General features: G+C 33.1%; 1 long non-coding RNA gene across 1 annotated transcript; it reads left to right on the top strand.

Moving 5' to 3' along the window:
* The first annotated feature begins 2743 nt into the window (after positions 1–2743).
* LOC128188539 (uncharacterized) lies at positions 2744–23671 on the top strand. Its single transcript, XR_008244163.1, has 2 exons — positions 2744–19782; positions 22049–23671. It is a non-coding gene; the product is annotated as an uncharacterized LOC128188539 (long non-coding RNA).
* The last annotated feature ends 973 nt before the right edge of the window (positions 23672–24644 follow it).

The raw sequence follows: 24644 nt of genomic DNA, 5'->3' as shown, positions 1-24644 counted from the left end.
TGCTGCAAGGGCAAAAAAAACCCCCCAGTTTTTCCATCTTTAAATCTCTGTGATTCAAGTTGTAAACGTTCTTCCTATAAAAAAATAGAAGCATTCATATAAGAACCCTTTGGTCTCCATCGGAGATTTTCCTGCGTGCACACAACATTAAATGACGGCCCGGTGCTCCAAGATGTCCATAAATATAACAGACGTCAAAGTTTTTGACTCATTTTTCAAGCGTTGTTCGTCCAAGTTCGGCGATAAAACGGTCAAAAATTCTTCGACTTAAAACTTTCATAAAATGACCCTCATAAGTTATTGTGATGTCATATGAAATATCGTTTATTTTCATGCACTTCAACGGTACATATTCTTAATAAGGAAAAATGCGTACAAAATATAAAAAAATTAAAAAAAAAAACTGACATGCTCCGTGCAGCATAATCATCAAATAATTAAGCTGTATATTTTTTATGGTGCATTTAAAACAAACAAATCGTTTCATATTTCTTAGAAAATAAGAGTTAAATCTGAAAAGTTTCGCTAGTATCATGTATAAATAGTCCGCTCACAAGTCAACTTGTCCGCGAACTTTTCTTATAACCCTCGTATACATGAATAAGAATTCAATAAGAATTATTGTGTTTTAAAAAAGTATACTGTTAAATATTATCATAACTTTTTCGTCTGACGCGATATCATTTAACTAAACCAATTAACGATTCAACAAATAACTATCAGATTATTATTAATATTAAAACGTAATAAAAACCATCCGTTCATCCAGAATATTTTTGAGGGGTATATTCAGGTTTGTTAAGGGAGGGGATCGAGGAAATTTAAGAAATTTGATTTGTTCCACGAGGGCGGAACTCCAACTCCCCCTCCCCCACCCCGAATCCCATCTAGACTCAGCTCATGAAAAGTATGTGATCGAAAATCATCTACAAAGCCAAAGAAAAATTCTTACATCTTCTCCAAGTTTTTCAAGATGTAAACAGTTACTAACATTGTACAGAACTGATTGTGTATATACGAAAATGTGCGTGCACTTTGCATTAAACGTATATTCTTTCTCCATATAAATTTACTAAAATTATGAATTTTGGAGAACAAATAATTATAAAATCTGGAATGCTTACACAAGTACGTTAGCCTGTTCTTTTTCATATCTAGATCTAAGACTTTCACTGCCTAGTTCACCAAACTATATGTAAATCTTCAAGTCCTGATTTTGTTTCTAAAAACAAATATTACATACGTCATTTATAGTACTGTAGCAAAATTTTACATAGCATGATATCAGTGTAACGGATGTAACCGGGTATATTTTGGTTTCAATTTTCAATGGAGGAAAAAAAAGCACCCGGTTCAATGTTTAACGTTGTAAAATGATTCAACTCAATGACATGGAAATCTTCTTGGTTAATATATGTCTGGCCTGTTTCGTAAATAATAATGAATTATACTTTCCTTTACAAAAACAATTTTGTTTTTCTGTATTTTATAAGCTTCTTGAAGATAGTAACACACATGTTTAAATGTTTACGGTTATTTTTCTTAGTCACCTAAAACATTTGAGAGAGAGAGAGAGAGAGAGAGAGAGAGAGAGAGAGAGAGAGAGAGAGAGAGAGAGATGGGGTGGTGGTTGTGTACACGGTGTGCTTCACGGTCGTCTCCCAATATACAGGTAGGTAAAGGTCTATTGTTTCTTAAGCGACAAAAAACCGTTCAATTCACACAGAATATACAAGAAACTAACACGTGTATATATACACGTGTATAGGTAGAGCCAACGACCACCAATCATCTTTGGACATGTAGCCCCCCCCCCCCCCCCCCCTCCACTAGCCCCAAATATTATAGTAAAGTAGTAAAGGAAATAATGAGCAAGTTATTTTGTAATTAGTAAATGATTTATCAATTAATGAATCATTAATCAACGTGTTCGTGTTCAGATTGTGACAATGGTCCCGCTTCTTTTTTTTCTTTTTTTCTTTTTTATACAAAACTCTGCGTGTAACCGTTTGACATCCAAGGGTTTATGGGGAGCAAAGTGGACCGAAAACCCTTGGCTAGCGAAGATGCCGTTTGAGGGAAAGTGAAGTGAATGATTGTTTGTCGTATGTAAAACATAAATACATGTATATACATTAAAAAAAATCAATAATATTTGGTAATGCAGCCATGCATTATTCTTGCATTATTCTTGACTTTCTTTTTATCAGGGACGTATATACTTAGTATATATCTTAGTATATATATTTTTTTTATCAAATGTAAAACATTTCTCGACCTTCGATTCATTCTGTTCAGTGTGATTCATTAAAATTGTCGGAATGACATTTTGCTTTTCGAACATTTAGAATGTGAATGTTTCAGTGGAACTCTTACCGACTCGCTACAAAAATATTAAAATATGTCTATCAGTTTGAAAATGCATGATTGATATATTGGCACAGATTTTTTGTGCATGTCCTATAGCTATTTATTTATTCTCCTACACATTCAATTTCGTTTGCTTGATAGTTTTCTCTATACATGTATTTGTATATAATTGTATTGAAAAAATACATGTACTAGAACAGTTAAACGCAGGTTCAAATATATATATATATATATATATATTTATATATATATATATATATATATATATATATATATATATATATATATATATATATATATATATATATATATATATATATATATTTCTCTCTCGATGTTTGTATTCTACTTCTTTCAGGGCTCATGCAGCAGCTTCCTGTGGAGTGTGCAGTCTGTTTACATACAAATGGAAAACACGTGGTTTTGAGGGTAGACCTGTTTGGAGCTAGATATTTTGAGAAAATGCAGTATCGCTTGCCCCTTTTATGGTGTTAGCTGATGAGATAGGTAACAAATAACATTTCCTCCGAATATTTTGTCATGAAAAATACAAACTGATTTTTAAGAATTTTTTCCCCTCTATAGTGTTATATAGTGAAAACAATTACCGGTGTGATACCTTGAAGGGCTGTGTGTCAAATTGAAAAAATGCATGCAGGTGCCAGTTTTCAGTATTTTATGTCAAATCTTGTTAACAGAAATTAGTTTCTGTAGTCTGAAGATAGAAAAATGCTTTTAAAATTTTGTAATGAAAAAAATATGAAAAATGATGATTTTTGGTGTGGAAAACATGTGATTTTTAATATATAATAATAAAAACCTTTAAAAATGGATGATATGAAGTCACTGGAGCTTAGAATATTGGTTTCTGTGTTCTAGATGCTGTAAAAGTGTGCAGATCAGTTGTCGCAGTCATATTTGATGCCCTCAGACTTTGTCGTAAGAGCACGCAGTGACTAGTTTTTCATCGAATGACCAATTTTGAGTTTACGTGCAAGTCTCAGAATTAAGCGACAAGTGCGAAACATTGCGAAGAAGAACATGAACAGTCTATCGAAGGATTATTTTGACAAAAACTTTAATTTCTTTGATTTCTGCTCACCTTATGTGAGATTTAATTTCATTTCCTACATAGTCCTGATTCAAGGAATTTAGGGATTTGGGCAAATATGTGCTATGTTTATGTTTATTTTACACTGAATTACCCATTTGTAATAGTTTAAGGCAAAAAACATGCTTTAACACCATTTACAAGATCACACAGATGCATATTTTGTGTAGAAAAGAGGTTTCATGCATTTAGTTGAGAAGGTCATTATGAGTCAAGTATATATAATATCATCATGATATAATCTTGGAGCTTTTCATGGTTTTCATCCTTAAAAACTGATGAATTTCAGTTTACCAGAAAATGTTTTTATGCATTATAGCCCAAAAATCAGTTTCTTCCCACATTTTAAGGGGAGTTCCTTATTTACAAAATACAAATACTGATATTTATGTTTGAATGACCTAAGATATTGAAACATTAGTCATTGTTAAAATGTTTAGAAGGAGATATTACTATTTTTTATATGGTAACCTCAGCACACCTGTCCTATTCTAAGTAATGAAAATCAAAATTTGAATGAAATCATATCATGTAACATGTATGGGTACAATATAGATGCCCCACCCTTATCCACAACTATGGGGGTTTGTATGATTCTTTTTTTAGTATTGTGATATGGCATGCACTTATGTGATTTCTCTTGTAAATATGCATCAGAAATGCATTGCCTTATTGAATTACTGCATGTATATGCTTATTGCTCTTGCTGTAAATTATCTAACATGTGTCAATCATCATTGATCAGTAATTCTCTTCAAATTCTATAGGGATGGCCTGATGAGGGGTATAATTAAGTGTGTCCAATTGAAATTTCATGGCTACTTTTGCTCTACAGATAGAATGTTACATAAATCACAGAATGAAGTTGCATCCCAGTTGTTTCTTTTACATTTCTTATCATCAAAGCAAGATTTATGGTTGTCAGAGCAGATCTGAGCTCCATTACATGCTGATATCATTTGGGCTGTCCTGTGTTACCATGCTGCTTTTAGATAAAAGTGAGTATGGCAGTGTGTAGACAAGTAAACAGGCTTTACCTGATATATAAATTTACCAGATACAGATTTCATTTTTGACCTGATAATTCACAATATAGTTATGAAATGTGTGAACAATAGGGGTAAATTTCTTCTTTGTTATGCAATGATTGCATAATGAAGTGACTCTAATGGAATATTTTTATTTTGATGTAAAGAAAAATGTATATGCTCTGATTTGGTACCAAGATGATTTTGTATCTTGTTGTTTTAAGGATGAAAATTGGCTTCAGGTCATGCATGGTGTGAGGCTCCAAATGTGTTTCATCTGTGCTATTTTCTTCAGTCTGAGTAAGGGAGATAAATCCTCAATAGCTAATGAAATATTGGGAGCTTGGGGACAGGGTTTTAGGGATTTGGTGACAGTTGATTGGGAATTCTCAGGTGCAAATTTGAAAGGGATCTGACATCTTTAGAGTCTCTTCAAGGTATCACACCGGTAATCGGCCAATCAAAATGAACTTAGTCAATTGTAGTTCCATATATACTTCAGAATTATTTTTTTCCTTGACTGCATTTTTACATTTTCCTTTACTCAGTTTTAAAATTTTTTGTACCACTGAGTAGGATATTTCATGTATTTTGTTAGGTGATGATTTTTTTTCACAGGGACTACTTCTTTCAGGGCTCATGCAGCAGCTTCCTGTGGAGTGTGCAGTCTGTTTACATACAAATGGAAAACACGTGGTTTTGAGGGTAGACCTGTTTGGAGCTAGATATTTTGAGAAAATGCAGTATCGCTTGCCCCTTTTATGGTGTTAGCTGATGAGATAGGTAACAAATAACATTTCCTCCGAATATTTTGTCATGAAAAATACAAACTGATTTTTAAGAATTTTTTCCCCTCTATAGTGTTATATAGTGAAAACAATTACCGGTGTGATACCTTGAAGGGCTGTGTGTCAAATTGAAAAAATGCATGCAGGTGCCAGTTTTCAGTATTTTATGTCAAATCTTGTTAACAGAAATTAGTTTCTGTAGTCTGAAGATAGAAAAATGCTTTTAAAATTTTGTAATGAAAAAAATATGAAAAATGATGATTTTTGGTGTGGAAAACATGTGATTTTTAATATATAATAATAAAAACCTTTAAAAATGGATGATATGAAGTCACTGGAGCTTAGAATATTGGTTTCTGTGTTCTAGATGCTGTAAAAGTGTGCAGATCAGTTGTCGCAGTCATATTTGATGCCCTCAGACTTTGTCGTAAGAGCACGCAGTGACTAGTTTTTCATCGAATGACCAATTTTGAGTTTACGTGCAAGTCTCAGAATTAAGCGACAAGTGCGAAACATTGCGAAGAAGAACATGAACAGTCTATCGAAGGATTATTTTGACAAAAACTTTAATTTCTTTGATTTCTGCTCACCTTATGTGAGATTTAATTTCATTTCCTACATAGTCCTGATTCAAGGAATTTAGGGATTTGGGCAAATATGTGCTATGTTTATGTTTATTTTACACTGAATTACCCATTTGTAATAGTTTAAGGCAAAAAACATGCTTTAACACCATTTACAAGATCACACAGATGCATATTTTGTGTAGAAAAGAGGTTTCATGCATTTAGTTGAGAAGGTCATTATGAGTCAAGTATATATAATATCATCATGATATAATCTTGGAGCTTTTCATGGTTTTCATCCTTAAAAACTGATGAATTTCAGTTTACCAGAAAATGTTTTTATGCATTATAGCCCAAAAATCAGTTTCTTCCCACATTTTAAGGGGAGTTCCTTATTTACAAAATACAAATACTGATATTTATGTTTGAATGACCTAAGATATTGAAACATTAGTCATTGTTAAAATGTTTAGAAGGAGATATTACTATTTTTTATATGGTAACCTCAGCACACCTGTCCTATTCTAAGTAATGAAAATCAAAATTTGAATGAAATCATATCATGTAACATGTATGGGTACAATATAGATGCCCCACCCTTATCCACAACTATGGGGGTTTGTATGATTCTTTTTTTAGTATTGTGATATGGCATGCACTTATGTGATTTCTCTTGTAAATATGCATCAGAAATGCATTGCCTTATTGAATTACTGCATGTATATGCTTATTGCTCTTGCTGTAAATTATCTAACATGTGTCAATCATCATTGATCAGTAATTCTCTTCAAATTCTATAGGGATGGCCTGATGAGGGGTATAATTAAGTGTGTCCAATTGAAATTTCATGGCTACTTTTGCTCTACAGATAGAATGTTACATAAATCACAGAATGAAGTTGCATCCCAGTTGTTTCTTTTACATTTCTTATCATCAAAGCAAGATTTATGGTTGTCAGAGCAGATCTGAGCTCCATTACATGCTGATATCATTTGGGCTGTCCTGTGTTACCATGCTGCTTTTAGATAAAAGTGAGTATGGCAGTGTGTAGACAAGTAAACAGGCTTTACCTGATATATAAATTTACCAGATACAGATTTCATTTTTGACCTGATAATTCACAATATAGTTATGAAATGTGTGAACAATAGGGGTAAATTTCTTCTTTGTTATGCAATGATTGCATAATGAAGTGACTCTAATGGAATATTTTTATTTTGATGTAAAGAAAAATGTATATGCTCTGATTTGGTACCAAGATGATTTTGTATCTTGTTGTTTTAAGGATGAAAATTGGCTTCAGGTCATGCATGGTGTGAGGCTCCAAATGTGTTTCATCTGTGCTATTTTCTTCAGTCTGAGTAAGGGAGATAAATCCTCAATAGCTAATGAAATATTGGGAGCTTGGGGACAGGGTTTTAGGGATTTGGTGACAGTTGATTGGGAATTCTCAGGTGCAAATTTGAAAGGGATCTGACATCTTTAGAGTCTCTTCAAGGTATCACACCGGTAATCGGCCAATCAAAATGAACTTAGTCAATTGTAGTTCCATATATACTTCAGAATTATTTTTTTCCTTGACTGCATTTTTACATTTTCCTTTACTCAGTTTTAAAATTTTTTGTACCACTGAGTAGGATATTTCATGTATTTTGTTAGGTGATGATTTTTTTTCACAGGGACTACTTCTTTCAGGGCTCATGCAGCAGCTTCCTGTGGAGTGTGCAGTCTGTTTACATACAAATGGAAAACACGTGGTTTTGAGGGTAGACCTGTTTGGAGCTAGATATTTTGAGAAAATGCAGTATCGCTTGCCCCTTTTATGGTGTTAGCTGATGAGATAGGTAACAAATAACATTTCCTCCGAATATTTTGTCATGAAAAATACAAACTGATTTTTAAGAATTTTTTCCCCTCTATAGTGTTATATAGTGAAAACAATTACCGGTGTGATACCTTGAAGGGCTGTGTGTCAAATTGAAAAAATGCATGCAGGTGCCAGTTTTCAGTATTTTATGTCAAATCTTGTTAACAGAAATTAGTTTCTGTAGTCTGAAGATAGAAAAATGCTTTTAAAATTTTGTAATGAAAAAAATATGAAAAATGATGATTTTTGGTGTGGAAAACATGTGATTTTTAATATATAATAATAAAAACCTTTAAAAATGGATGATATGAAGTCACTGGAGCTTAGAATATTGGTTTCTGTGTTCTAGATGCTGTAAAAGTGTGCAGATCAGTTGTCGCAGTCATATTTGATGCCCTCAGACTTTGTCGTAAGAGCACGCAGTGACTAGTTTTTCATCGAATGACCAATTTTGAGTTTACGTGCAAGTCTCAGAATTAAGCGACAAGTGCGAAACATTGCGAAGAAGAACATGAACAGTCTATCGAAGGATTATTTTGACAAAAACTTTAATTTCTTTGATTTCTGCTCACCTTATGTGAGATTTAATTTCATTTCCTACATAGTCCTGATTCAAGGAATTTAGGGATTTGGGCAAATATGTGCTATGTTTATGTTTATTTTACACTGAATTACCCATTTGTAATAGTTTAAGGCAAAAAACATGCTTTAACACCATTTACAAGATCACACAGATGCATATTTTGTGTAGAAAAGAGGTTTCATGCATTTAGTTGAGAAGGTCATTATGAGTCAAGTATATATAATATCATCATGATATAATCTTGGAGCTTTTCATGGTTTTCATCCTTAAAAACTGATGAATTTCAGTTTACCAGAAAATGTTTTTATGCATTATAGCCCAAAAATCAGTTTCTTCCCACATTTTAAGGGGAGTTCCTTATTTACAAAATACAAATACTGATATTTATGTTTGAATGACCTAAGATATTGAAACATTAGTCATTGTTAAAATGTTTAGAAGGAGATATTACTATTTTTTATATGGTAACCTCAGCACACCTGTCCTATTCTAAGTAATGAAAATCAAAATTTGAATGAAATCATATCATGTAACATGTATGGGTACAATATAGATGCCCCACCCTTATCCACAACTATGGGGGTTTGTATGATTCTTTTTTTAGTATTGTGATATGGCATGCACTTATGTGATTTCTCTTGTAAATATGCATCAGAAATGCATTGCCTTATTGAATTACTGCATGTATATGCTTATTGCTCTTGCTGTAAATTATCTAACATGTGTCAATCATCATTGATCAGTAATTCTCTTCAAATTCTATAGGGATGGCCTGATGAGGGGTATAATTAAGTGTGTCCAATTGAAATTTCATGGCTACTTTTGCTCTACAGATAGAATGTTACATAAATCACAGAATGAAGTTGCATCCCAGTTGTTTCTTTTACATTTCTTATCATCAAAGCAAGATTTATGGTTGTCAGAGCAGATCTGAGCTCCATTACATGCTGATATCATTTGGGCTGTCCTGTGTTACCATGCTGCTTTTAGATAAAAGTGAGTATGGCAGTGTGTAGACAAGTAAACAGGCTTTACCTGATATATAAATTTACCAGATACAGATTTCATTTTTGACCTGATAATTCACAATATAGTTATGAAATGTGTGAACAATAGGGGTAAATTTCTTCTTTGTTATGCAATGATTGCATAATGAAGTGACTCTAATGGAATATTTTTATTTTGATGTAAAGAAAAATGTATATGCTCTGATTTGGTACCAAGATGATTTTGTATCTTGTTGTTTTAAGGATGAAAATTGGCTTCAGGTCATGCATGGTGTGAGGCTCCAAATGTGTTTCATCTGTGCTATTTTCTTCAGTCTGAGTAAGGGAGATAAATCCTCAATAGCTAATGAAATATTGGGAGCTTGGGGACAGGGTTTTAGGGATTTGGTGACAGTTGATTGGGAATTCTCAGGTGCAAATTTGAAAGGGATCTGACATCTTTAGAGTCTCTTCAAGGTATCACACCGGTAATCGGCCAATCAAAATGAACTTAGTCAATTGTAGTTCCATATATACTTCAGAATTATTTTTTTCCTTGACTGCATTTTTACATTTTCCTTTACTCAGTTTTAAAATTTTTTGTACCACTGAGTAGGATATTTCATGTATTTTGTTAGGTGATGATTTTTTTTCACAGGGACTACTTCTTTCAGGGCTCATGCAGCAGCTTCCTGTGGAGTGTGCAGTCTGTTTACATACAAATGGAAAACACGTGGTTTTGAGGGTAGACCTGTTTGGAGCTAGATATTTTGAGAAAATGCAGTATCGCTTGCCCCTTTTATGGTGTTAGCTGATGAGATAGGTAACAAATAACATTTCCTCCGAATATTTTGTCATGAAAAATACAAACTGATTTTTAAGAATTTTTTCCCCTCTATAGTGTTATATAGTGAAAACAATTACCGGTGTGATACCTTGAAGGGCTGTGTGTCAAATTGAAAAAATGCATGCAGGTGCCAGTTTTCAGTATTTTATGTCAAATCTTGTTAACAGAAATTAGTTTCTGTAGTCTGAAGATAGAAAAATGCTTTTAAAATTTTGTAATGAAAAAAATATGAAAAATGATGATTTTTGGTGTGGAAAACATGTGATTTTTAATATATAATAATAAAAACCTTTAAAAATGGATGATATGAAGTCACTGGAGCTTAGAATATTGGTTTCTGTGTTCTAGATGCTGTAAAAGTGTGCAGATCAGTTGTCGCAGTCATATTTGATGCCCTCAGACTTTGTCGTAAGAGCACGCAGTGACTAGTTTTTCATCGAATGACCAATTTTGAGTTTACGTGCAAGTCTCAGAATTAAGCGACAAGTGCGAAACATTGCGAAGAAGAACATGAACAGTCTATCGAAGGATTATTTTGACAAAAACTTTAATTTCTTTGATTTCTGCTCACCTTATGTGAGATTTAATTTCATTTCCTACATAGTCCTGATTCAAGGAATTTAGGGATTTGGGCAAATATGTGCTATGTTTATGTTTATTTTACACTGAATTACCCATTTGTAATAGTTTAAGGCAAAAAACATGCTTTAACACCATTTACAAGATCACACAGATGCATATTTTGTGTAGAAAAGAGGTTTCATGCATTTAGTTGAGAAGGTCATTATGAGTCAAGTATATATAATATCATCATGATATAATCTTGGAGCTTTTCATGGTTTTCATCCTTAAAAACTGATGAATTTCAGTTTACCAGAAAATGTTTTTATGCATTATAGCCCAAAAATCAGTTTCTTCCCACATTTTAAGGGGAGTTCCTTATTTACAAAATACAAATACTGATATTTATGTTTGAATGACCTAAGATATTGAAACATTAGTCATTGTTAAAATGTTTAGAAGGAGATATTACTATTTTTTATATGGTAACCTCAGCACACCTGTCCTATTCTAAGTAATGAAAATCAAAATTTGAATGAAATCATATCATGTAACATGTATGGGTACAATATAGATGCCCCACCCTTATCCACAACTATGGGGGTTTGTATGATTCTTTTTTTAGTATTGTGATATGGCATGCACTTATGTGATTTCTCTTGTAAATATGCATCAGAAATGCATTGCCTTATTGAATTACTGCATGTATATGCTTATTGCTCTTGCTGTAAATTATCTAACATGTGTCAATCATCATTGATCAGTAATTCTCTTCAAATTCTATAGGGATGGCCTGATGAGGGGTATAATTAAGTGTGTCCAATTGAAATTTCATGGCTACTTTTGCTCTACAGATAGAATGTTACATAAATCACAGAATGAAGTTGCATCCCAGTTGTTTCTTTTACATTTCTTATCATCAAAGCAAGATTTATGGTTGTCAGAGCAGATCTGAGCTCCATTACATGCTGATATCATTTGGGCTGTCCTGTGTTACCATGCTGCTTTTAGATAAAAGTGAGTATGGCAGTGTGTAGACAAGTAAACAGGCTTTACCTGATATATAAATTTACCAGATACAGATTTCATTTTTGACCTGATAATTCACAATATAGTTATGAAATGTGTGAACAATAGGGGTAAATTTCTTCTTTGTTATGCAATGATTGCATAATGAAGTGACTCTAATGGAATATTTTTATTTTGATGTAAAGAAAAATGTATATGCTCTGATTTGGTACCAAGATGATTTTGTATCTTGTTGTTTTAAGGATGAAAATTGGCTTCAGGTCATGCATGGTGTGAGGCTCCAAATGTGTTTCATCTGTGCTATTTTCTTCAGTCTGAGTAAGGGAGATAAATCCTCAATAGCTAATGAAATATTGGGAGCTTGGGGACAGGGTTTTAGGGATTTGGTGACAGTTGATTGGGAATTCTCAGGTGCAAATTTGAAAGGGATCTGACATCTTTAGAGTCTCTTCAAGGTATCACACCGGTAATCGGCCAATCAAAATGAACTTAGTCAATTGTAGTTCCATATATACTTCAGAATTATTTTTTTCCTTGACTGCATTTTTACATTTTCCTTTACTCAGTTTTAAAATTTTTTGTACCACTGAGTAGGATATTTCATGTATTTTGTTAGGTGATGATTTTTTTTCACAGGGACTACTTCTTTCAGGGCTCATGCAGCAGCTTCCTGTGGAGTGTGCAGTCTGTTTACATACAAATGGAAAACACGTGGTTTTGAGGGTAGACCTGTTTGGAGCTAGATATTTTGAGAAAATGCAGTATCGCTTGCCCCTTTTATGGTGTTAGCTGATGAGATAGGTAACAAATAACATTTCCTCCGAATATTTTGTCATGAAAAATACAAACTGATTTTTAAGAATTTTTTCCCCTCTATAGTGTTATATAGTGAAAACAATTACCGGTGTGATACCTTGAAGGGCTGTGTGTCAAATTGAAAAAATGCATGCAGGTGCCAGTTTTCAGTATTTTATGTCAAATCTTGTTAACAGAAATTAGTTTCTGTAGTCTGAAGATAGAAAAATGCTTTTAAAATTTTGTAATGAAAAAAATATGAAAAATGATGATTTTTGGTGTGGAAAACATGTGATTTTTAATATATAATAATAAAAACCTTTAAAAATGGATGATATGAAGTCACTGGAGCTTAGAATATTGGTTTCTGTGTTCTAGATGCTGTAAAAGTGTGCAGATCAGTTGTCGCAGTCATATTTGATGCCCTCAGACTTTGTCGTAAGAGCACGCAGTGACTAGTTTTTCATCGAATGACCAATTTTGAGTTTACGTGCAAGTCTCAGAATTAAGCGACAAGTGCGAAACATTGCGAAGAAGAACATGAACAGTCTATCGAAGGATTATTTTGACAAAAACTTTAATTTCTTTGATTTCTGCTCACCTTATGTGAGATTTAATTTCATTTCCTACATAGTCCTGATTCAAGGAATTTAGGGATTTGGGCAAATATGTGCTATGTTTATGTTTATTTTACACTGAATTACCCATTTGTAATAGTTTAAGGCAAAAAACATGCTTTAACACCATTTACAAGATCACACAGATGCATATTTTGTGTAGAAAAGAGGTTTCATGCATTTAGTTGAGAAGGTCATTATGAGTCAAGTATATATAATATCATCATGATATAATCTTGGAGCTTTTCATGGTTTTCATCCTTAAAAACTGATGAATTTCAGTTTACCAGAAAATGTTTTTATGCATTATAGCCCAAAAATCAGTTTCTTCCCACATTTTAAGGGGAGTTCCTTATTTACAAAATACAAATACTGATATTTATGTTTGAATGACCTAAGATATTGAAACATTAGTCATTGTTAAAATGTTTAGAAGGAGATATTACTATTTTTTATATGGTAACCTCAGCACACCTGTCCTATTCTAAGTAATGAAAATCAAAATTTGAATGAAATCATATCATGTAACATGTATGGGTACAATATAGATGCCCCACCCTTATCCACAACTATGGGGGTTTGTATGATTCTTTTTTTAGTATTGTGATATGGCATGCACTTATGTGATTTCTCTTGTAAATATGCATCAGAAATGCATTGCCTTATTGAATTACTGCATGTATATGCTTATTGCTCTTGCTGTAAATTATCTAACATGTGTCAATCATCATTGATCAGTAATTCTCTTCAAATTCTATAGGGATGGCCTGATGAGGGGTATAATTAAGTGTGTCCAATTGAAATTTCATGGCTACTTTTGCTCTACAGATAGAATGTTACATAAATCACAGAATGAAGTTGCATCCCAGTTGTTTCTTTTACATTTCTTATCATCAAAGCAAGATTTATGGTTGTCAGAGCAGATCTGAGCTCCATTACATGCTGATATCATTTGGGCTGTCCTGTGTTACCATGCTGCTTTTAGATAAAAGTGAGTATGGCAGTGTGTAGACAAGTAAACAGGCTTTACCTGATATATAAATTTACCAGATACAGATTTCATTTTTGACCTGATAATTCACAATATAGTTATGAAATGTGTGAACAATAGGGGTAAATTTCTTCTTTGTTATGCAATGATTGCATAATGAAGTGACTCTAATGGAATATTTTTATTTTGATGTAAAGAAAAATGTATATGCTCTGATTTGGTACCAAGATGATTTTGTATCTTGTTGTTTTAAGGATGAAAATTGGCTTCAGGTCATGCATGGTGTGAGGCTCCAAATGTGTTTCATCTGTGCTATTTTCTTCAGTCTGAGTAAGGGAGATAAATCCTCAATAGCTAATGAAATATTGGGAGCTTGGGGACAGGGTTTTAGGGATTTGGTGACAGTTGATTGGGAATTCTCAGGTGCAAATTTGAAAGGGATCTGACATCTTTAGAGTCTCTTCAAGGTATCACACCGGTAATCGGCCAATCAAAATGAACTTAGTCAATTGTAGTTCCATATATACTTCAGAATTATTTTTTTCCTTGACTGCATTTTTACATTTTCCTTTACTCAGTTTTAAAATTTTTTGTACCACTGAGTAGGATATTTCATGTATTTTGTTAGGTGATGATTTTTTTTCACAGGGACTACTTCTTTCAGGGCTCATGCAGCAGCTTCCTGTGGAGTGTGCAGTCTGTTTACATACAAATGGAAAACACGTGGTTTTGAGGGTAGACCTGTTTGGAGCTAGATATTTTGAGAAAATGCAGTATCGCTTGCCCCTTTTATGGTGTTAGCTGATGAGATAGGTAACAAATAACATTTCCTCCGAATATTTTGTCATGAAAAATACAAACTGATTTTTAAGAATTTTTTCCCCTCTATAGTGTTATATAGTGAAAACAATTACCGGTGTGATACCTTGAAGGGCTGTGTGTCAAATTGAAAAAATGCATGCAGGTGCCAGTTTTCAGTATTTTATGTCAAATCTTGTTAACAGAAATTAGTTTCTGTAGTCTGAAGATAGAAAAATGCTTTTAAAATTTTGTAATGAAAAAAATATGAAAAATGATGATTTTTGGTGTGGAAAACATGTGATTTTTAATATATAATAATAAAAACCTTTAAAAATGGATGATATGAAGTCACTGGAGCTTAGAATATTGGTTTCTGTGTTCTAGATGCTGTAAAAGTGTGCAGATCAGTTGTCGCAGTCATATTTGATGCCCTCAGACTTTGTCGTAAGAGCACGCAGTGACTAGTTTTTCATCGAATGACCAATTTTGAGTTTACGTGCAAGTCTCAGAATTAAGCGACAAGTGCGAAACATTGCGAAGAAGAACATGAACAGTCTATCGAAGGATTATTTTGACAAAAACTTTAATTTCTTTGATTTCTGCTCACCTTATGTGAGATTTAATTTCATTTCCTACATAGTCCTGATTCAAGGAATTTAGGGATTTGGGCAAATATGTGCTATGTTTATGTTTATTTTACACTGAATTACCCATTTGTAATAGTTTAAGGCAAAAAACATGCTTTAACACCATTTACAAGATCACACAGATGCATATTTTGTGTAGAAAAGAGGTTTCATGCATTTAGTTGAGAAGGTCATTATGAGTCAAGTATATATAATATCATCATGATATAATCTTGGAGCTTTTCATGGTTTTCATCCTTAAAAACTGATGAATTTCAGTTTACCAGAAAATGTTTTTATGCATTATAGCCCAAAAATCAGTTTCTTCCCACATTTTAAGGGGAGTTCCTTATTTACAAAATACAAATACTGATATTTATGTTTGAATGACCTAAGATATTGAAACATTAGTCATTGTTAAAATGTTTAGAAGGAGATATTACTATTTTTTATATGGTAACCTCAGCACACCTGTCCTATTCTAAGTAATGAAAATCAAAATTTGAATGAAATCATATCATGTAACATGTATGGGTACAATATAGATGCCCCACCCTTATCCACAACTATGGGGGTTTGTATGATTCTTTTTTTAGTATTGTGATATGGCATGCACTTATGTGATTTCTCTTGTAAATATGCATCAGAAATGCATTGCCTTATTGAATTACTGCATGTATATGCTTATTGCTCTTGCTGTAAATTATCTAACATGTGTCAATCATCATTGATCAGTAATTCTCTTCAAATTCTATAGGGATGGCCTGATGAGGGGTATAATTAAGTGTGTCCAATTGAAATTTCATGGCTACTTTTGCTCTACAGATAGAATGTTACATAAATCACAGAATGAAGTTGCATCCCAGTTGTTTCTTTTACATTTCTTATCATCAAAGCAAGATTTATGGTTGTCAGAGCAGATCTGAGCTCCATTACATGCTGATATCATTTGGGCTGTCCTGTGTTACCATGCTGCTTTTAGATAAAAGTGAGTATGGCAGTGTGTAGACAAGTAAACAGGCTTTACCTGATATATAAATTTACCAGATACAGATTTCATTTTTGACCTGATAATTCACAATATAGTTATGAAATGTGTGAACAATAGGGGTAAATTTCTTCTTTGTTATGCAATGATTGCATAATGAAGTGACTCTAATGGAATATTTTTATTTTGATGTAAAGAAAAATGTATATGCTCTGATTTGGTACCAAGATGATTTTGTATCTTGTTGTTTTAAGGATGAAAATTGGCTTCAGGTCATGCATGGTGTGAGGCTCCAAATGTGTTTCATCTGTGCTATTTTCTTCAGTCTGAGTAAGGGAGATAAATCCTCAATAGCTAATGAAATATTGGGAGCTTGGGGACAGGGTTTTAGGGATTTGGTGACAGTTGATTGGGAATTCTCAGGTGCAAATTTGAAAGGGATCTGACATCTTTAGAGTCTCTTCAAGGTATCACACCGGTAATCGGCCAATCAAAATGAACTTAGTCAATTGTAGTTCCATATATACTTCAGAATTATTTTTTTCCTTGACTGCATTTTTACATTTTCCTTTACTCAGTTTTAAAATTTTTTGTACCACTGAGTAGGATATTTCATGTATTTTGTTAGGTGATGATTTTTTTTCACAGGGACTACTTCTTTCAGGGCTCATGCAGCAGCTTCCTGTGGAGTGTGCAGTCTGTTTACATACAAATGGAAAACACGTGGTTTTGAGGGTAGACCTGTTTGGAGCTAGATATTTTGAGAAAATGCAGTATCGCTTGCCCCTTTTATGGTGTTAGCTGATGAGATAGGTAACAAATAACATTTCCTCCGAATATTTTGTCATGAAAAATACAAACTGATTTTTAAGAATTTTTTCCCCTCTATAGTGTTATATAGTGAAAACAATTACCGGTGTGATACCTTGAAGGGCTGTGTGTCAAATTGAAAAAATGCATGCAGGTGCCAGTTTTCAGTATTTTATGTCAAATCTTGTTAACAGAAATTAGTTTCTGTAGTCTGAAGATAGAAAAATGCTTTTAAAATTTTGTAATGAAAAAAATATGAAAAATGATGATTTTTGGTGTGGAAAACATGTGATTTTTAATATATAATAATAAAAACCTTTAAAAATGGATGATATGAAGTCACTGGAGCTTAGAATATTGGTTTCTGTGTTCTAGATGCTGTAAAAGTGTGCAGATCAGTTGTCGCAGTCATATTTGATGCCCTCAGACTTTGTCGTAAGAGCACGCAGTGACTAGTTTTTCATCGAATGACCAATTTTGAGTTTACGTGCAAGTCTCAGAATTAAGCGACAAGTGCGAAACATTGCGAAGAAGAACATGAACAGTCTATCGAAGGATTATTTTGACAAAAACTTTAATTTCTTTGATTTCTGCTCACCTTATGTGAGATTTAATTTCATTTCCTACATAGTCCTGATTCAAGGAATTTAGGGATTTGGGCAAATATGTGCTATGTTTATGTTTATTTTACACTGAATTACCCATTTGTAATAGTTTAAGGCAAAAAACATGCTTTAACACCATTTACAAGATCACACAGATGCATATTTTGTGTAGAAAAGAGGTTTCATGCATTTAGTTGAGAAGGTCATTATGAGTCAAGTATATATAATATCATCATGATATAATCTTGGAGCTTTTCATGGTTTTCATCCTTAAAAACTGATGAATTTCAGTTTACCAGAAAATGTTTTTATGCATTATAGCCCAAAAATCAGTTTCTTCCCACATTTTAAGGGGAGTTCCTTATTTACAAAATACAAATACTGATATTTATGTTTGAATGACCTAAGATATTGAAACATTAGTCATTGTTAAAATGTTTAGAAGGAGATATTACTATTTTTTATATGGTAACCTCAGCACACCTGTCCTATTCTAAGTAATGAAAATCAAAATTTGAATGAAATCATATCATGTAACATGTATGGGTACAATATAGATGCCCCACCCTTATCCACAACTATGGGGGTTTGTATGATTCTTTTTTTAGTATTGTGATATGGCATGCACTTATGTGATTTCTCTTGTAAATATGCATCAGAAATGCATTGCCTTATTGAATTACTGCATGTATATGCTTATTGCTCTTGCTGTAAATTATCTAACATGTGTCAATCATCATTGATCAGTAATTCTCTTCAAATTCTATAGGGATGGCCTGATGAGGGGTATAATTAAGTGTGTCCAATTGAAATTTCATGGCTACTTTTGCTCTACAGATAGAATGTTACATAAATCACAGAATGAAGTTGCATCCCAGTTGTTTCTTTTACATTTCTTATCATCAAAGCAAGATTTATGGTTGTCAGAGCAGATCTGAGCTCCATTACATGCTGATATCATTTGGGCTGTCCTGTGTTACCATGCTGCTTTTAGATAAAAGTGAGTATGGCAGTGTGTAGACAAGTAAACAGGCTTTACCTGATATATAAATTTACCAGATACAGATTTCATTTTTGACCTGATAATTCACAATATAGTTATGAAATGTGTGAACAATAGGGGTAAATTTCTTCTTTGTTATGCAATGATTGCATAATGAAGTGACTCTAATGGAATATTTTTATTTTGATGTAAAGAAAAATGTATATGCTCTGATTTGGTACCAAGATGATTTTGTATCTTGTTGTTTTAAGGATGAAAATTGGCTTCAGGTCATGCATGGTGTGAGGCTCCAAATGTGTTTCATCTGTGCTATTTTCTTCAGTCTGAGTAAGGGAGATAAATCCTCAATAGCTAATGAAATATTGGGAGCTTGGGGACAGGGTTTTAGGGATTTGGTGACAGTTGATTGGGAATTCTCAGGTGCAAATTTGAAAGGGATCTGACATCTTTAGAGTCTCTTCAAGGTATCACACCGGTAATCGGCCAATCAAAATGAACTTAGTCAATTGTAGTTCCATATATACTTCAGAATTATTTTTTTCCTTGACTGCATTTTTACATTTTCCTTTACTCAGTTTTAAAATTTTTTGTACCACTGAGTAGGATATTTCATGTATTTTGTTAGGTGATGATTTTTTTTCACAGGGACTACTTCTTTCAGGGCTCATGCAGCAGCTTCCTGTGGAGTGTGCAGTCTGTTTACATACAAATGGAAAACACGTGGTTTTGAGGGTAGACCTGTTTGGAGCTAGATATTTTGAGAAAATGCAGTATCGCTTGCCCCTTTTATGGTGTTAGCTGATGAGATAGGTAACAAATAACATTTCCTCCGAATATTTTGTCATGAAAAATACAAACTGATTTTTAAGAATTTTTTCCCCTCTATAGTGTTATATAGTGAAAACAATTACCGGTGTGATACCTTGAAGGGCTGTGTGTCAAATTGAAAAAATGCATGCAGGTGCCAGTTTTCAGTATTTTATGTCAAATCTTGTTAACAGAAATTAGTTTCTGTAGTCTGAAGATAGAAAAATGCTTTTAAAATTTTGTAATGAAAAAAATATGAAAAATGATGATTTTTGGTGTGGAAAACATGTGATTTTTAATATATAATAATAAAAACCTTTAAAAATGGATGATATGAAGTCACTGGAGCTTAGAATATTGGTTTCTGTGTTCTAGATGCTGTAAAAGTGTGCAGATCAGTTGTCGCAGTCATATTTGATGCCCTCAGACTTTGTCGTAAGAGCACGCAGTGACTAGTTTTTCATCGAATGACCAATTTTGAGTTTACGTGCAAGTCTCAGAATTAAGCGACAAGTGCGAAACATTGCGAAGAAGAACATGAACAGTCTATCGAAGGATTATTTTGACAAAAACTTTAATTTCTTTGATTTCTGCTCACCTTATGTGAGATTTAATTTCATTTCCTACATAGTCCTGATTCAAGGAATTTAGGGATTTGGGCAAATATGTGCTATGTTTATGTTTATTTTACACTGAATTACCCATTTGTAATAGTTTAAGGCAAAAAACATGCTTTAACACCATTTACAAGATCACACAGATGCATATTTTGTGTAGAAAAGAGGTTTCATGCATTTAGTTGAGAAGGTCATTATGAGTCAAGTATATATAATATCATCATGATATAATCTTGGAGCTTTTCATGGTTTTCATCCTTAAAAACTGATGAATTTCAGTTTACCAGAAAATGTTTTTATGCATTATAGCCCAAAAATCAGTTTCTTCCCACATTTTAAGGGGAGTTCCTTATTTACAAAATACAAATACTGATATTTATGTTTGAATGACCTAAGATATTGAAACATTAGTCATTGTTAAAATGTTTAGAAGGAGATATTACTATTTTTTATATGGTAACCTCAGCACACCTGTCCTATTCTAAGTAATGAAAATCAAAATTTGAATGAAATCATATCATGTAACATGTATGGGTACAATATAGATGCCCCACCCTTATCCACAACTATGGGGGTTTGTATGATTCTTTTTTTAGTATTGTGATATGGCATGCACTTATGTGATTTCTCTTGTAAATATGCATCAGAAATGCATTGCCTTATTGAATTACTGCATGTATATGCTTATTGCTCTTGCTGTAAATTATCTAACATGTGTCAATCATCATTGATCAGTAATTCTCTTCAAATTCTATAGGGATGGCCTGATGAGGGGTATAATTAAGTGTGTCCAATTGAAATTTCATGGCTACTTTTGCTCTACAGATAGAATGTTACATAAATCACAGAATGAAGTTGCATCCCAGTTGTTTCTTTTACATTTCTTATCATCAAAGCAAGATTTATGGTTGTCAGAGCAGATCTGAGCTCCATTACATGCTGATATCATTTGGGCTGTCCTGTGTTACCATGCTGCTTTTAGATAAAAGTGAGTATGGCAGTGTGTAGACAAGTAAACAGGCTTTACCTGATATATAAATTTACCAGATACAGATTTCATTTTTGACCTGATAATTCACAATATAGTTATGAAATGTGTGAACAATAGGGGTAAATTTCTTCTTTGTTATGCAATGATTGCATAATGAAGTGACTCTAATGGAATATTTTTATTTTGATGTAAAGAAAAATGTATATGCTCTGATTTGGTACCAAGATGATTTTGTATCTTGTTGTTTTAAGGATGAAAATTGGCTTCAGGTCATGCATGGTGTGAGGCTCCAAATGTGTTTCATCTGTGCTATTTTCTTCAGTCTGAGTAAGGGAGATAAATCCTCAATAGCTAATGAAATATTGGGAGCTTGGGGACAGGGTTTTAGGGATTTGGTGACAGTTGATTGGGAATTCTCAGGTGCAAATTTGAAAGGGATCTGACATCTTTAGAGTCTCTTCAAGGTATCACACCGGTAATCGGCCAATCAAAATGAACTTAGTCAATTGTAGTTCCATATATACTTCAGAATTATTTTTTTCCTTGACTGCATTTTTACATTTTCCTTTACTCAGTTTTAAAATTTTTTGTACCACTGAGTAGGATATTTCATGTATTTTGTTAGGTGATGATTTTTTTTCACAGGGACTACTTCTTTCAGGGCTCATGCAGCAGCTTCCTGTGGAGTGTGCAGTCTGTTTACATACAAATGGAAAACACGTGGTTTTGAGGGTAGACCTGTTTGGAGCTAGATATTTTGAGAAAATGCAGTATCGCTTGCCCCTTTTATGGTGTTAGCTGATGAGATAGGTAACAAATAACATTTCCTCCGAATATTTTGTCATGAAAAATACAAACTGATTTTTAAGAATTTTTTCCCCTCTATAGTGTTATATAGTGAAAACAATTACCGGTGTGATACCTTGAAGGGCTGTGTGTCAAATTGAAAAAATGCATGCAGGTGCCAGTTTTCAGTATTTTATGTCAAATCTTGTTAACAGAAATTAGTTTCTGTAGTCTGAAGATAGAAAAATGCTTTTAAAATTTTGTAATGAAAAAAATATGAAAAATGATGATTTTTGGTGTGGAAAACATGTGATTTTTAATATATAATAATAAAAACCTTTAAAAATGGATGATATGAAGTCACTGGAGCTTAGAATATTGGTTTCTGTGTTCTAGATGCTGTAAAAGTGTGCAGATCAGTTGTCGCAGTCATATTTGATGCCCTCAGACTTTGTCGTAAGAGCACGCAGTGACTAGTTTTTCATCGAATGACCAATTTTGAGTTTACGTGCAAGTCTCAGAATTAAGCGACAAGTGCGAAACATTGCGAAGAAGAACATGAACAGTCTATCGAAGGATTATTTTGACAAAAACTTTAATTTCTTTGATTTCTGCTCACCTTATGTGAGATTTAATTTCATTTCCTACATAGTCCTGATTCAAGGAATTTAGGGATTTGGGCAAATATGTGCTATGTTTATGTTTATTTTACACTGAATTACCCATTTGTAATAGTTTAAGGCAAAAAACATGCTTTAACACCATTTACAAGATCACACAGATGCATATTTTGTGTAGAAAAGAGGTTTCATGCATTTAGTTGAGAAGGTCATTATGAGTCAAGTATATATAATATCATCATGATATAATCTTGGAGCTTTTCATGGTTTTCATCCTTAAAAACTGATGAATTTCAGTTTACCAGAAAATGTTTTTATGCATTATAGCCCAAAAATCAGTTTCTTCCCACATTTTAAGGGGAGTTCCTTATTTACAAAATACAAATACTGATATTTATGTTTGAATGACCTAAGATATTGAAACATTAGTCATTGTTAAAATGTTTAGAAGGAGATATTACTATTTTTTATATGGTAACCTCAGCACACCTGTCCTATTCTAAGTAATGAAAATCAAAATTTGAATGAAATCATATCATGTAACATGTATGGGTACAATATAGATGCCCCACCCTTATCCACAACTATGGGGGTTTGTATGATTCTTTTTTTAGTATTGTGATATGGCATGCACTTATGTGATTTCTCTTGTAAATATGCATCAGAAATGCATTGCCTTATTGAATTACTGCATGTATATGCTTATTGCTCTTGCTGTAAATTATCTAACATGTGTCAATCATCATTGATCAGTAATTCTCTTCAAATTCTATAGGGATGGCCTGATGAGGGGTATAATTAAGTGTGTCCAATTGAAATTTCATGGCTACTTTTGCTCTACAGATAGAATGTTACATAAATCACAGAATGAAGTTGCATCCCAGTTGTTTCTTTTACATTTCTTATCATCAAAGCAAGATTTATGGTTGTCAGAGCAGATCTGAGCTCCATTACATGCTGATATCATTTGGGCTGTCCTGTGTTACCATGCTGCTTTTAGATAAAAGTGAGTATGGCAGTGTGTAGACAAGTAAACAGGCTTTACCTGATATAAAATTTACCAGATACAGATTTCATTTTTGACCTGATAATTCACAATATAGTTATGAAATGTGTGAACAATAGGGGTAAATTTCTTCTTTGTTATGCAATGATTGCATAATGAAGTGACTCTAATGGAATATTTTTATTTTGATGTAAAGAAAAATGTATATGCTCTGATTTGGTACCAAGATGATTTTGTATCTTGTTGTTTTAAGGATGAAAATTGGCTTCAGGTCATGCATGGTGTGAGGCTCCAAATGTGTTTCATCTGTGCTATTTTCTTCAGTCTGAGTAAGGGAGATAAATCCTCAATAGCTAATGAAATATTGGGAGCTTGGGGACAGGGTTTTAGGGATTTGGTGACAGTTGATTGGGAATTCTCAGGTGCAAATTTGAAAGGGATCTGACATCTTTAGAGTCTCTTCAAGGTATCACACCGGTAATCGGCCAATCAAAATGAACTTAGTCAATTGTAGTTCCATATATACTTCAGAATTATTTTTTTCCTTGACTGCATTTTTACATTTTCCTTTACTCAGTTTTAAAATTTTTTGTACCACTGAGTAGGATATTTCATGTATTTTGTTAGGTGATGATTTTTTTTCACAGGGACTACTTCTTTCAGGGCCTCATGCAGCAGCTTCCTGTGGAGTGTGCAGTCTGTTTACATACAAATGGAAAACACGTGGTTTTGAGGGTAGACCTGTTTGGAGCTAGATATTTTGAGAAAATGCAGTATCGCTTGCCCCTTTTATGGTGTTAGCTGATGAGATAGGTAACAAATAACATTTCCTCCGAATATTTTGT

This window comes from Crassostrea angulata, chromosome 6 (assembly GCF_025612915.1).
Source record: "Crassostrea angulata isolate pt1a10 chromosome 6, ASM2561291v2, whole genome shotgun sequence".
NCBI lineage: Eukaryota > Metazoa > Mollusca > Bivalvia > Ostreida > Ostreidae > Magallana > Magallana angulata.
The sequence above is the reverse complement of the archived record's forward strand: the minus strand, read 5'-3'. Positions and strand labels throughout refer to the sequence as shown.